This window comes from Mobula birostris, chromosome 28 (assembly GCF_030028105.1).
Source record: "Mobula birostris isolate sMobBir1 chromosome 28, sMobBir1.hap1, whole genome shotgun sequence".
NCBI classification, from domain to species: Eukaryota; Metazoa; Chordata; class Chondrichthyes; order Myliobatiformes; family Myliobatidae; genus Mobula; species Mobula birostris.
In genome coordinates this window covers 21,262,384-21,275,589 of record NC_092397.1, presented here as the reverse complement: position 1 = coordinate 21,275,589, position 13,206 = coordinate 21,262,384, and the positions used below count along the sequence as shown (strand labels likewise).

Below are 13,206 nucleotides of genomic sequence, written 5' to 3'. Positions count from 1 at the left end.
AATGTGGATAGTCAGAGGTATTTTCCTAGGGCTGAAATGGTTGCCACAAGAGGACACAGGTTTAAGGTGCTGGGGTGTAGGTACAGAGGAGATGAAGCGGTAAGGTTTTTACTCAGAGACTGGTGAGTGCGTGCAATGGGCTGCCGCCAAAGGTGGTGGAGGCGGATACGACAGGGTCTTTTAAGAGACTTTTGGATAGGTACATGAAGCTTAGAAAAATAGTGGGCTATAGGTAAGCCTCGTCATTTCTAAGGTAGGGACATGTTCGGCACAGCTTTGTGGACCGAACGGCCTGTATTGTGCTGTAGGTTTTCTATGTTTCTATGCTTTTATTCTCATAAAGCACGCTCGGCAATCCAGGCAACATCCCTGTAAATCTCCTCTGCACCCTTTCTATACTTTCCACATCCTTCCTGTAGTGAGGTGACCAGAACTGAGCACAGTACTCCAAGTGGGGTCTGATCAGGGTCCTATATCGCTGTAACATTACCTGTCGGCTCCTGAACTCAGTCCCACGGTTGATGAAGTTAAATACAATCGTATGTCTTCTTAACCACACAGTCAACCTGCAAATGATTATATCACGCTGTGTTTTGTGCAGTTTTCTACACCACCCGTGAAATGCAGACTGATAAACACAGAACAATAAATACGACTTTGAGGAAACATAAACAACAGAAGTGCGAACAACTCTGTACACTTGAACCCAGGCGCTGATGGGATACAGTCATAAGACCGTAAGAGAAGGCAGCAGAGTCAGTCTGCCCCATTCCATCTTGGCTGAATTATTATCTTCATCGACTCCATTCTCACGCCTTCTCTCCACAGTCTTTGACTTCCTTACTGAGCAAGTAACTACCACCCTCCGCGTTAAGCATACCAAGTGATTCGGGCTCCATCGCCGTCGACAGCAAAGAATTCCACAGACTCACCGCCCTCCGGCTCAAGACAATTTCCTTTGACCTTTCTCAGATTTGAGATGCTCATAAAATCTGTTATATCAGCAATATCACAGACAAAATGCTGCAAGAACTCAGCGGACTGACTGGGTATTGCCTTGATTTGCAGCATCTGCACATTTTCTCGTGTTTGTACATCAAGAACGTCGTTATTTGACGCTTTCTATCCCGACCTTGTTTTCTCTGTTGTATTTTTCTTCGTATCTGTGTTTCCAGACTGTTTGTGTGTGCGACCAGGAGGGAGTTGCAGGACTGAAGGACAGCACTGAGGGACACGAGATATGGGTCGTTCAGGGGTGCTGGTCTCCATTTGTAGCGCAATAATGATCAAACAATAAACAATGAAATCTGTAAAAAGTAGCTCTTCCGTGACAAATGTAGAGTTTAAAATTAAATCTACCGGCCTCATTGCCACCAAAGACTCTGCTGAAGTAATGCCCAAGAATTGTGATATATTGGTCTTCAATCGTCCAATGTTTACATCAGAGACAATGGTGTTTAATTAAAGTGTTTGTTCACGTACTCGTCACTAAGACAATTAGTGAAGTGTTTGACCGTATCGCTGGAGATTGAGACTCCGTTTGAATCGAGGCCGTTTTTAATGCATCAGCTCAGAGTGTCTAACAGAGCTGTGAATTCAGGAACAAGAGAAATCACAGATTCTCACTGAAATGGTGTATCCAGTCATCTGGCGAATAGAAGACGTTTACTATCCTTTTATTACAGCCTTTGGGATTCCGGGTAAGCCGCGGTGTCAGCTGCCGTTGGTGGAAGTTCAAGTTTAATTCCAATGTTGTGATTGTGATATGTGAAATGCCGCTTCACAACATCGATTATTAGTCTTAGAAACGCAACAACAGGAATTCTGCAGATGCTGGAAATTCAAGCAACACAGATCAAAGTTGCTGGTGAACGCAGCAGGCCAGGCAGCATCTCTAGGAAGAGGTACAGTCGACGTTTCAGGCCGAGACCCTTCGTCAGGACTAACTGAAGGAAGAGTGGTAAGAGATTTGAAAGCGGGAGGGGGAGGGGGAGATTCTCACTCCATCCTCCCGCCACCCCACTAGGAATAGGGTTCCCCTGGTCCTCACCTACCACCCCACCAGCCTCCGGGTCCAACATATTATTCTCCGTAACTTCCGCCACCTCCAACGGGATTCCACCACTAAGCACATCTTTCCCTCCCCACATCTTTCTGCTTTCCGCAGGGATCGCTTCCTACGCGACTCCCTTGTCCATTCGTCCCCACCATCCCTCCCCACTGATCACCCTCCTGGCACTTATCCTTGTAAGCGGAACAAGTGCTACACATGCCCTTACACTTCCTCCCTTAACACCATTCAGGGCCCCAAACAGTCCTTCCGGGTGAGGAGACACTTCACCTGTGAGTCGGCTGGGGTGATATACTACGTCCGGTGCTCCCGATGTGGCCTTCTATATATTGGCGAGACCCAACACAGACTGGGAGACCGCTTTGCTGAACACCTACGGTCTGTCCGCCAGAGAAAGCAGGATCTCCCAGTGACCACACATTTTAATTCCACGTCCCATTCCCATTCTGATATGTCTATCCACGGCCTCCGCTACTGTAAAGATGAAGCCACACTCAGGTTGGAGGAACAACACCTTATATTCCGTCTGGGTAGCCTCCAACCTGATGGCATGAACATCGACTTCTCTAACTTTCGCTAATGCCCCACCTCCCCCTTGTACCCCATCCGTTATTTATTTTTACACACACATTTTTTCTCTCACTCTTCCTTTTCTCCCTCTGTCCCTCTGACTATACCCCTTGCCCATCCTCTGGTTCCCCTCCCCCCCCCGCCGTCTTTCTCCCCGGACATCCTGTCCCATGATCCTCTCGTATCCCTTTTGCCTATCACCTGTCCAGCTCTTGGCTCCATCCCTCCCCCTCCTGTCTTCTCCTATCATTTTGGATCTCCCCCTCCCCCTCCCACTTTCAAATCTCTTACCACTCTTCGTCAGTTAGTCCTGACGAAGGGTCTGGGACTGAAACGTCGACTGTACCTCTTCCTAGAGATGCTGCCTGGCCTGCTGCGTTCACCAGCAACTTTGATGTGTGTTGATCGATTGTTAGTCACCATCTTCCAACCCCGGAATAGACCATTCATAGTCTCCTTTTCCAGTTTGTCTCTGTGGCGCAATCGGTCAGCGCGTTCGGCTGTTAACCGAAAGGTTGGTGGTCCGAGCCCACCCAGGGACGGAGGTAACCCGGCAGTTTTTGCGGCGCGTTTTATTGCCAGCTGGGTAACGCTGTGCTGTCCGGAGACCCTGCGACTGCCGCATTAACTTCAGTGGGAATTAAAATATTTTCTGAAAGCTTCTCTTTCACACTATTCCTAGAGATCAAATCATTACACAGCGTATTGAGAGAGAACAATGTTAAGCAATAACAGAATGCAGAATGAAATGTAACTGCGACAGAGACAGCACAGTGCGGGTAAACAATCAGGTGCCGCATCACAACGGGTAGATTGTGAGGTCAAGGCTCCATCTTATCGACTCGGGCACCATCCAATAGACATAGCGGCGGAGTTGAAGCTATCCACGAGCCTGTAGTACGTGCTGTCTTGTACCTTCAGCCGGATAGAAGAAGGGGAAAGAGAGAGTACAGTACCCGGGGCGCATGGTATATTTTTGTCAGGAGTGTGTAAGTTACATACTCCTTCACCATTCTCTTTGACCATAAGTGTATATTTCCTCGAGCGACATCCTTGGAACTAACGGACTTGCCGGGTCTAATGTCGTGGTTTTGATTTAATTTTGGATCATTCAGTTGGAGTTTAATTGTTTTCATCCCATATAGGTCCCCGATCATTTTATTTTCATTATGGATGTCCAATGCCTATACACCCCCGCACCAGGAAGGTCTCAACCACCCACCCCCGCACCCCATACACCCTATACACCCCAAACCACCCACCCCCGCACCAGGAAGTTCTCAAATCTCTCCGCTTCCATCGGGAAACCAGACCCAACCAGCTCTCCTCCACCACCATTCATCTCCGTCTGGCAGAACTTGTCCTCCCACTTCCTTTCAACACAAGGTGAGCCATGGACACTGGCATGGGTCCCAGCTGTGCTTGCCTGTGTGTCGGCTACGTGGAACAGTCTATGTTCCCAGCCTACACTGGTGTCGCTCCCTAACTTTCCCTACACTATGTAAATGACGGCATTGCTACCTCTTTCTGCATCCATGTGGAACTCGTCCACTTCATCAGCTTTGCCTGCAACTTCCACCCTGCCCAAAAGTTTACCTGTCCCATATCCGACAGTTCCCTCCGTTTTCTCCATCTCTCTGTCTCTATCTCTGAAGACAGCTTGTCTACTGATGTCTATTATAACCACACAGACTCTCTCAGCTACCTGGACTATACCGCTTCGCACCCCATTACATGTAAAAATGCCCCCCCCCCCTTCTCTCAATTCCTCCGCCTCCGCTGCATCTGCCTTCAGGTTAAGTCCTTTCATTCAACAGCAAAGGAGATATCGTCTTTTTTCAAAGAAAGGGGCTTCCGTTCCTCCACCATGAAAGCTGCTCTCAACAGAATCTCTTCCATTTTGCTCACGTCTGCCCCCACCGCATCCTCGCTCCCTCCCCCAGGGAGAGGGTTTGTCTTGTCCTCACCTACCTCACCCACCCCAGCCTCCGCCTCCAGCACACAATTCTCTGTAATTCCCGCCATCTCCGGCGGGATCCCACCACCAAACACATCTTTCTCTCCCCCCTCTACGTTCTGCTCTCTGCAGGAATCCCATGTGAATCCCATGTGTGTCCGTCCCTCCCACTGATCTCTCTCCTGGCACTTATCCTTGCAAGTGAAACAAGTGTTACACCTGTCCCTACACATCCTCCCTCAGTACCATTCAGGGCCCCAAGCAATGCTTCCAGGTAAGGCGACACTTCAGCTGTGAGTCTTTTAGGGTCATCTACTGTATCCAGTGCTCCTGGTGTAGCCTCATGTATATTGGTGAGACCCGATACGGATTAGGAGACTACATCGCCGAGCACCTACACTCCCTCCACCAGAACAAGAGCGATCTCCCAGTGGCCACCCATTTTAATTCCACTTCCCATTCCAATTCCGACATGGCAGCCCATGGCCTCCAGTATTGTCGCGATGAAGCCACGCTCAGGGTGGAAGACCAAAACATTATATTCCATCTGGGTAGCTTCCAACCTGATGGCATGAACATCGATTTCTCAAACTTCCGGTAATGCGCCCTCCTTCACGAAGCCCCATTCTCTTTTCCCTCTCTGACCTTATCTGTTACCTGCCCATCACCTCCCTCTGGTGTTCCTCCCCCTTTTCTTTCTTCCATGGCCTCCTCTCCTTCCCTGCTCTCCAGCCCAGTGTCTCTTTCACCAACCAAAGTTTCAGGTCTTTAATTTACCAGCCACCTCCCCACCCCCACCGGTTTCAAATATCACCTCGTGTTTCTTCCTCCCCTCACCGTCTAACTCTGACTCCTCATCGGTTTTTGCTCCAGTCCGGATGAAGGGACTCGGCCCGAAACGTCGACTGTATTTTTTCCCACAGATGCTGCCTGGCCTGCTGAGTTCCTCCAACATTTTCTGTGTTGCTTGGATTTCCATCATCTGTAGATTTTCTCTTTGTGCCTCTGCCGATGTCGCTGTACACTAACATATTCATATGCCTATCTAAACACATTGTATATCTTCCGTCTCTGAACCTGACAGCCCGTTCCAAGCACCGACCCCACTCTGTCTGAAACCGTGACCCGCACATCTTTAAACTCTCCCCTACCTTAAATTCATTCCCGCTGGAATTTCAAATCCCTACCCTGGGAAACCAATTCTGACTATCTGCCCAGTCTATGTCTCTCATAGAGTCAGGAAGCGAGCAAGCAGCATCACTGTAGACCCACCACACCCTGGACATCACCTGTTCCAACTCCTTCCTTCTGGTAGGCGCTTTAGATCACTGTATGCCAGGAGCCGTAGGTACAGGAACAGTTTCTTTCCGTCTGCCATCAGTCTTATGAACACTTGAATTTTAGTCTATTATAAACGAAGTCCACCTGTACGTACTCTGGTACACAGTACCTCATTGTATATAGTTCACGGTTATTTACACTATTGTTTTGTTTGCTTTTTGATTCTGTACAGCGAGAGCTCAGGGAAACCGGCATCAAATTCCCTGTACGTGTCACATACTTGGCGGTAATAAAGGATTCTGATTCTGATAATTCGGTCAAGTTTCCTCTCAGGCTCTGATATTCCAATGAAGGCAAACAAGCTCAAACACTTTAATCAGGCAACACTTTACAAATCCTGCCGATCCTTCCTGTGAAGTGTCCATTCTTGTAGAATCTGGAATAGAGTCAGAACAGGATTTAACGAGAAACTCTCGAGGGATGTTAATTCCAACTCTGATTCATGACCAGTGAATGATATTTAATGAATCAATTTACACTCACAGCGTGAATTAACGTGCGTCGATCGTTTGGCCCTTGGAGTTCTGCGTAGATCGTGTCTATGTCAAAGGTTTATATGTTATGTAGTCTAAAACTGTACAATCTGCGATGGCCGGGAATCGAACCCGGGTCAACTGCTTGGAAGGCAGCTATGCTCACCACTATACCACCATCGCTCAATGACGTGGCAAAGCATCCGAGTAGTGAGGCGTCTCCCATAGTTCCATGTGATTCGACCAGTCCCCGAGCTGCTTTCTGTCGGATCATTCCTCACTCTGCTGCAAGTTTTATTCTGGTAAATTAATGTCGCCATCCCCAACAGACCGGAGTTATACAACCCACATAATAAATTACTGCTGAACGCAGCAGGTCAGGCAGCATGTATAGGAAGAGGTACACTCGACCTTTCGGGCTGAGCCCGTTTGTCAGGACTAACTGAAAGAAGAGATGGTAAGAGGTTTGAAAGTGGCGGGGGGGGTGGGGAGACCCAAAATTATAGGAGAAGACAGGAGGGGGAGGGATGAAGCCAAGAGCTGGACAGTTGACTAGCAAAAGGGATATGAGAGGATCATGGGGCCACCCATCCGTTATTTATTTATTTATTTATTTATTAATTATTATTATTATTATTATTATTATTATTATTATATATATCTTTCTCTCTTTTTCTCCTTCTGTCCCTCTCACTATACTCCTTGCCTATCCTCTGGGAATCCCCCTCCCTCTTTCTTTCTCCCAAGGCCTCCCGTCCCATGATCCTCTGACGGTGGTGTGGAGAATGCTGAAGAAAATGAATGGTGTCAGAGGTTATAACTAGATTCCAGTATTAGTGGAGAACGGACATTTGATGCAAAGGACAACGAAAAGGCAAAGTGTTTGAGAAACACGTTTGCAAACACACATAGTCTAGACAATATAGGGGATGAGTGTTTTAAGAGAAGAGAGAGCCTCTTGGTGGACAGTGGGGAGATTTATGAGAAACAAGAGGCATTTGAGATTGCCATGGATGACTTTACGTTGGCTGAATGGAAATTTGCCACCAGTAAGGCATGTACTATAGACCAGGACAGGATATGGGAAACTATCATATACTGTACTCCAGTATCTGCCTGAGGCAGTCTAAAAGAAGTTGCTTGAGTTTTATAAGAAGATCTGGAAGCAAAGAATGTTCCCAGGAGACTGGAAAAGGTCTGTGGTGAAGCCTGTTGTAAAACCTGGGTGGGATCCGGTGCTGTCCAGTTTCTACAGGCCTGTTGTCTCACTTCCTCGTTGTGTAAAATAATGGTGAAAATGATAGTAATTAGGCTGATGATTGTTTTGGATAAGAGAGAATTACTTCGTCACTACCGATGTGGGTTTCGCAAAGGGAGATCTATGACGCCCTTGTACTACTGGGAATGATATCTGGAAATCCTTTTACACTGAAAGAATCGATAGTTGCAGTGCTTTTGGACATTGAAATCGTTTTATGACATGCAATGGAGGGAGAGGATTTTTATTACACTCATTAAGCTTGGTGTTGGTGTTGGTTTTGCAAATGGGTATCATTTTTTAGGGGGATCATTTTCAGTGAGGGTGGGTCATCAGAGTTTGCAGAAGATAATGTGCCTCCCTCCCCAGTATAATGTTATCAGTTTAATATTGTTTAATCTGATAGTTAATTCTACTTTTTAATGGTCTTGGGCCTGAGTTTAGTTTGGCTTTCTATGCTGATGATGGGGCTCTGTGGAAAAGGGGTTGTAATAGTTCCTATGTGGGAAGGTCTTGGACAAACAGCATTATCAACAATGGGAGAATGGTGTTTGGACTATTCTAAATCAGTATATGTGTTTTATTTTTACTCATAAGCATAGGATCTTGGCTTAAGATGCCAAAGATGTACTCTTTTACATTAATGCTGCCCGGCCTGCTGAGTTCCTCCAGAATTGTGCGTGTGTTGCTGAGCGAATGGTATCGATTCTGGAGTGAGGGCAATGGAGGTTGTTGCTGGAGAGGACGAGGCAGACTCAATTAGCAACTTAATCAGAATCAGATTTAATATTACCAGCATACGTCGTGACATTTGTTTACTTTACAGCAACAGTACAATGACATCCATGATAAATAAATATAGAGAAAAAACTGAGTTACATTAAGTTTACATTAAGTTAAAATATGTAGTTAAACAAGAATTAAAACATAAATTAAAAGCAAAAAGTAGTTAGGTAGTGCTCTTGGGTTCAATGCCCATTGAGAATTCAGAATTTGGGTGTCAGAGGGGAAGAAACTGTTCCTGAATCACCGAGTGTGTGCCTTCAGCATTCTCTCCCTCCTTCCTGATGGTAACAGTGTGAAAAGGGCATGTCCTGGGTGGTGGCGATTCTCAATGATGATCGGTGCCTTCCTGAGGCACCGCTCCTTGAAGATGTTGTGTACTACCGAGCCTGGACCCATGGTAGAGTTGACCAGTTTTACAAGTTTTTGCTATTTATTTTGATCTCGTTCAGAAGCCCCCCCCCCGCCCCCCCATACCAGATGGAGATGCAACCAGTCAGAATGATCTCCACTCTACGTTTCTGGAAGTTTTTTTAGTGTATTTGACAAACCAAATCTCCTCCAACTCCTAATGAAATATAGCCGCTGTCTTGCCTTCTTCATAACTGCATCATATGTTGCATCCGGGTCAGATCCTCAGAGATGCTGACAACCAGGAACTTGCAATTGTCCACTCTCTCCACTTCTGATTCCTTGATGAGGATTGGTTTGTGTTCCTTCATCTCACCTTTCCTGAAGTCCACAATCAGCGTTTTGATCTTGCTGACGTTGAGTGCAAGATTGTTGCTGCAGCAACACTCCACTAACTGGTAGTTCACCCTAATTTATGATTTATTGTCACCATCTGAAATTCTGCAAACAGTGGTTGTATCATCAGCAAATTTATAAATGTTGTTTGAGTGATGCCTAGTCACACAGTTCTGGGTGTAGAGACAGTGGAGCAGTGAGATAAGGACACAGCCCTGTGGAGTGTCAGTGTTAATTGTCAGTGAGGTGGAAATGTTATTCCAATCCGCACAGATTGTGGTATTCCGGTTAGGAAGTCATAGATCCAGTTGCAGAGGCCTAGGTCCTGTAGCTTGAGTGTGGAGTGAGAATTAATTCCTGCGCTGGGATTGGGCCATGGCGAGTGTGGCGGAGTGGGAAGAAGTTGCTGCTGACTATAATTGCTGCTTCCTTTCCCCTGACCATGGGAAGACAGTTTCCCATTAGCCCACTTCCCAATGTCTGTTGTTGCTGGACAGTGAGTGTTCCGAGTGGTGAATCCCATGGGAAATGAATGTTGTGTCCATCCCTCTGTTCCACTCCCGGATCCATACCGGGAAGTGGTGGGGTTTGTCCGTCTCTTCCTTGGTTTGGAGCCTCCTCCATCTGCTGCTCAGAAGAAGCTGAGAGCTGCAGCTTGTGAGTGGCCTCACACACTGGCACTGGCTGCACCAGTCGCTTCACACCGTGTCTGCCTTTTACCTCTTTCACTTTCCTTCTCCTACCTGCAGGAAAGACTTCAATGTACATCAATGTTCCCTCTTGCCAAGGCTCAACGAACAGAGCAGTGGCTCCATCTCTCACACACAAGGTGTGTTACTGAGCACAGAGATACTGACAGCTCATTCGTTCCACAGTCTCAGACAGCAGAGACATTCAGTCCCACACTGAGCCCAGGACCCAGACACACATTTCCAGTACAACAGTTACAGTGAAACACAGCTGGTCAATATTTCCCTGGTCCCTGGGAAAATATTGAACATTTTCAACAACTTCCTTGAATGCATTCCATGCGATTTTCTCTGGTCCCAATAGAAGTTCTTTGAATTGCCTGTTATTGCTGGCCTGCTTGATTTGTGGACCAGCACAAATGCCTCCCTTAATCTTAGCATCAAATAATCTGACTTGGATTATGAATTGAAATATAAAAATATAGGCAATTTCAAAGAGATGGTGTGTGATAGGGACATTGCATAGTGATTTTCAATATCAGCAGTCCAAATTCATAAGATATACGTACCTAAAAGTAATCAGGAAGCAAAATATTTGTTGTCCAGTGTAGTTGGCCATGTGGGTGAAAGTGCGGGGGAAAGCTGAGGACTACAGGAAGGTATCAGTGGACTGGACAGATAGGCAGGTGGAATTTAATCTGTGAGGTGAGGTGATGCAGATGGGGAGCCCAAACAAGGCCAGGAGACAGACGGTACATTGTGGAATCTGGAAAAGAATAGAGGGTCAGAGGGAGAGCATGTGGAATGATTCCTCAGGTTAGAAGGACGGAGCATTCGATGGGTTTAAAAGGTGGATGAGAGGCTTGCTTTTGTTGGCTGAAGGTACAGAATGGCAGGGGAGGGAGCTCTGGTGGAATTGTATAAACACAAGCGGGATCACAGCTGGAGCTCTGTGTACAGTCCTGGTCAGCACACCACAGGCTCACACCCACATCCAAATGATGAGCAGGAGTCCCCACTCAGCAACTCCCACCTGCTCTGTCATTTAATAAGGTCACGGCTGTCCTGTTTCAACATTAAACTCCATGTTCCTGTCTGCCCACAGGAACATTTCACCCCCTCTTTATAAACTATCCCCCTCTCTTTCCCTTAAAAGCATACAAGGATATGATCCAAAAAACCTGTCAGTTAATCAATTCCAATGTCTGAGGGTGCATTAAGATTCAGAAAAGAATCCTCTGATCTTTTGCTCAAGTCATGAAATACTGGTCCCTGGTTCTAGTTGCCAATGGGTGGAGCACCGGCTTATCGGCAGAAAACAGAGAGTGGGAATAAAGGGATCGTTTTCTGGCTGGCTGCCGGTTACCAGTAGAGTTCACAGGGGTCAATGTTGGGACCGCTGCTTTTTATGAGGTATGTCAATTATTTGGACTGTGGGATTAATGTATTTGTGGCAACATTTGCCGATGCTACAAAGATAGCTGGAGAAGCATGTAGTGTTGAGAAAACAGAGAGCCTACAGAGAGACTTAGATAGTTTAGGGGAATGGACAAAGAAGTGGCAAATGAAATACAATGTTGCAAAGTGTATGGTCATGCGCTTTGGTAAAATAAATAAATGGGCAGACTATTGTACGGGGTCTTTCTTTTGTTACATTTAAAATGGCGATTTTGTTATGTTAATCTGTGGAATGCGGCTTCGTTGTGTTTTAACGCTGCAGAGAGTTTGCGCTAACAGTTTGTTTTACTTTAAATGAGATAACCAGGTTCTATTAGCCAATGGGTGGTTATGTATCGTTTTGTTTTCGGATGCCATGCTGTATGATATGACTGTGGACTGAGTTTTGGCGGGGAGTCGGGAGGAGAGACGAGGAGGACGGCGGACGTGCGGAGAGGCTCCGGTCGATCACTTCGGGTGGTCCCGAGCCGTGGGTCGGCGGAATTAGGGTGGTCGTCTGACGTCGAATTTGAGCTTCAACGGTAGCGCGCGAAGAACTTGGACTTTGATAAGTGTTGGCGCCTTTTTTTCCCCGTTACTTTCCTCTCTGTATCAAATGTATATTAATGCCCTAGTATTAGTAATATCTATAAAGTGTATGTGTTAAAATTTACTGGGTGTGCTGGCTGATGATTGATGTTTGTGATTGATTCGGGCGACGATTGACCCTGAGGGGACTGCTGAAGCAGGTGCTGGGCGGGATTTCCCCTAGACATACACGAGCCAAAATAACGGAACGTTACAAGTGGGGGCAACCGTCAGGGATTTGGATTTTTTTCGGGAAAGTTGTACTTGTGGTTGCGGTAAGTGGTGTGAAGATGGAGCAAGATAAGATTGTAAGTTGGTGTGAAATGGAGGAGGTACCGGTGAATCATGCGTGTGTGGTAAGCGGGGTCGATTATCGCATTCCGGCAGAGGTACTGGTGCGAGGGTTGAGTTTGATTAAAGGTATCGGGCAGGTAGAACTTGTAGCTAGGAGGGGTGGGAAAGAACTGGAGGCTAGCTGGATGTTGGTGCGGGCGAGTGCCGACGTCATGACTTTAGAATTACCAGCAACAGTCCAGGTCCAGGGGGAGGCGGGGCCGTGGGGTCTCCACACCCTCCCAGAGGACGCAAGTGAGGAGGTGCCGGAGGAGGAGGAGCTAGATGAGGCCCCCGGCCGGGTGCCCGTAGTAAGCGGTAGAGGTGTGGAGTGGGAAGGTTTGGCCAGGCCTCGCCCCCATGGGCTTGAGGAGATTGCCGAGTTAACGGCTGCCATTACCTCCCTGGCAAGAAGGGTTGAGGGGCCCCGCCCGAAGCTGAGAATTTTCTTGGGAGCCAAGCCCACCCCGGAAGGCGAGGATGACTATGAGACCTGGGTTGAAGATACATCCCAATTGTTAGAGGTGTGGCCAGTTTCGGATGAGGAAAAGAGACAGCGATTGGTGGAAAGCTTAAGGGGCGGGGCGGCCCGGGTGGTCCGCGATCTGAGAGCGGCACGCCCCTTGGCTTCCCTATCGGAGTGTTTAGACGCTTTGGAGGAAGTGTTTGGACTGTCAGGGGATCCCTGGCGGCATTTAGCAGAGTTTCAACGGATGGGGCAGAGAAGAGGGGAAAAGCTCTCCGACTATGCTTTCAGGCTGGAAGGAAAGCTTACGGGGTTGCTGCGACGAGGTATAGTGAGGGAGGACGATGTGGCGGAGTTAAGGATGAGCCAGATATGTAGCGGTTCCCGGGAGGATGACAGGGTGGCTTGGAGTGTACGGCAGTCATTTAAGCAGAGCTCCCCTCCATCATTCGGACGGCTGATCCGAGAGGTACGGGCCGAGGAGTGTGCTTTG

The 13,206-nt window shown here is 47.4% G+C and overlaps 1 protein-coding gene and 1 non-coding gene across 2 annotated transcripts in view; one reads left to right on the top strand and one right to left on the bottom strand.

Moving 5' to 3' along the window:
• The window catches only part of LOC140188818 (uncharacterized), a 408,483-nt gene that overhangs the window by 51,468 nt on the left and 343,809 nt on the right, over positions 1 to 13,206 (top strand). The window lies entirely within an intron of this gene.
• On the bottom strand, positions 6,524 to 6,595 carry trnag-ucc (transfer RNA glycine (anticodon UCC)). Its single transcript has one exon. It is a non-coding gene; the product is annotated as a tRNA-Gly (tRNA).